Below are 2,676 nucleotides of genomic sequence, written 5' to 3'. Positions count from 1 at the left end.
TGGTTCATTGCTGACTCACTTGTTTAATAAACAAACGGTTGACTGACTGGTTTGTTGGTTCATTACCGACTGACTTGTTTACTAAACAAACATTTGATTGACTGGTTTGTTGGTTCATTACTGACTGACTTGTTTACTAAACAAACATTTGATTGACTGGTTTGTTGGTTCATTACTGACTGACTTGTTTACTAAATAAACAGTTGACTGACTGGTTTGTTGGTTCATTACTGACTGACTTGTTTACTAAACAAACAGTTGACTGACTGGTTTGTTGGTTCATTACTGACGGACTTGTTTACTAAACAAACAGTTGACTGACTGGTTTGTTGGTTCATTACTGACTGACTTGTTTACTAAACAAACGGTTGACTGACTGGTTTGTTGGTTCATTACTGACTGACTTGTTTACTAAACAAACAGTTGATTGACTGGTTTGTTGGTTCATTACTGACTGACTGGTTTACTAAACAAACAGTTGACTGACTGGTTTGTTGGTTCATTACTGACTGACTTGTTTACTAAACAAACAGTTGACTGACTGGTTTGTTGGTTCATTACTGACGGACTTGTTTACTAAACAAACAGTTGACTGACTGGTTTGTTGGTTCATTACTGACCGACTTGTTTACTAAACAAACAGTTGACTGACTGGTTTGTTGGTTCATTACTGACCGACTTGTTTACTAAACAAACAGTTGACTGACTGGTTTGTTGGTTCATTACTGACTGACTTGTTTACTAAACAAACAGTTGGTTGACTGGTTTGTTGGTTCATTACTGACTGACTTGTTTACTAAACAAACGGTTGACTGACTGGTTTGTTGGTTCATTACTGACTCACTTGTTTACTAAACAAACGGTTGGTTGACTGACTGGTTTGTTGGTTCATTACTGACCGATTTGTTTACTAAACAAACAGTTGATTGACTGGTTTGTTGGTTCATTACTGACCGACTTGTTTAATAAACAAACAGTTGACTGACTCCTTTGTTGGTTCATTACTGACTGACTTGTTTACTAAACAAACAGTTGACTGACTGGTTTGTTGGTTCATTACTGACTGACTTGTTTACTAAACATACGGCTGACTGACTGGTTTTTTGGTTCATTACTGACTGACTTGTTTACTAAACAAACAGTTGACTGACGGGTTTGTTGGTTCATTACTGACTGACTTGTTTACTAAACAAACGGTTGACTGACTGGTTTGTTGGTTCATTACTGACCGACTTGTTTACTAAACAAACAGTTGACTGACTGGTTTGTTGGTTCATTACTGACCGACTTGTTTACTAAACAAACGGTTGACTGACTGGTTTGTTGGTTCATTACTGACTGACTTGTTTACTAAACAAACGGTTGACTGACTGGTTTGTTGGTTCATTACTGAACGACTTGTTTACTAAACATACGGTTGACTGACTGGTTTTTTGGTTCATTACTGACTGACTTGTTTACTAAACAAACGGTTGACTGACTGGTTTGTTGGTTCATTACTGACCGACTTGTTTAATAAACAAACGGTTGACTGACTGGTTTGTTGATTCATTACTGACCGACTTGTTTAATAAACAAACAAACAGTTAAATGGTTTACTGAACTCTTCTAAGTTCATAAGGCACTGGTTTAGATTTGTTATGTTAGTCATTTGACTGACTGGTTCTTGAACAGCTGAACCAGAGTTAGTTAGTTGCTGGCAGACTGACTTTTCACTGTTGTTTTGGTGACTGATTTGTTGGTTTGCCAAGTGACAGATTGGACAGTTCACTGGCTGATTGATGGCTTACAGACTGGTTTTAGAGTCATTGTCTGTTTGCTGACTGACTAGTTTGTTTGTACAGTAGAAGCTTTGCTGACTGGTGCCTGGTAGACTGGTTTTTACTGGTTTCTAAATGCCTGAGAGACTGTTTTCTGTCTCATGTTTCGGTTGCTTTAGAAGAGCTTACTGGCTGCTTGGGTGACTGACTGATTGAACTTTTCAGGCAGCTTATTAAAAGGCTTGTTTGCTGGCTTAATGGCTTGATTATAATTAATTAATCATTCTGAGTGCTTTGTTTATTATGTAAAAGTCTGTTTGCTGAATGACTGGTTATCTTTTTCCTTACTGACTGATTTATAGGTTTTTCTTCTGTTTTTTGGTCTGAATAAACAGCTTGTTTGTTAGCTGCTGGATGACTGGTTTCTTTGTTGATAAAATGTTTGAACTCTCTTGTTGAATGACTGGTTCTGCATTGTCAGCTGATCTTTTCCTTGAGTCGTTCGCTTACTGGCTGGTTTGTAGGATCAGAATCTGACTATTTCTGGCTGATTTACTGACTATTTGATCATTTTGTGGCTGCTTTTTCGCTCTTTGTCAGACTGGTTGTTATTGTACTTGCTGACTGCTTGGCTGTCTGACTGTTTCAATGCTTTTCTGAACTGTTTGCAGACCGACTAAGGAGCTGGTTCTCAGCTTTCTGACTGGTGTGACGGCTGCTTTTCTTGCAGACTGACTGGTTTGCTGACTGGCTGTTGCTTTTGTCTCTCTGTGTTATTGTCTAATCTTATTTCACTGGGTCACACACACACACACTGTGTTTATTAGCTTGAAGTCAGAAAACGCCACAGGCAGATCAGCTGATGATGTCATGCCTCGCTCTGATTGGCTGCCCCTGCCTTCCTCCTCCTCCCCCT

The sequence above is a fragment of the Leuresthes tenuis genome, unplaced genomic scaffold (assembly GCF_036924035.1).
Source record: "Leuresthes tenuis unplaced genomic scaffold, fLeuTen1.0.hap1 SCAF_5, whole genome shotgun sequence".
Lineage (NCBI taxonomy): Eukaryota > Metazoa > Chordata > Actinopteri > Atheriniformes > Atherinopsidae > Leuresthes > Leuresthes tenuis.
The sequence above is the reverse complement of the archived record's forward strand: the minus strand, read 5'-3'. Positions refer to the sequence as shown.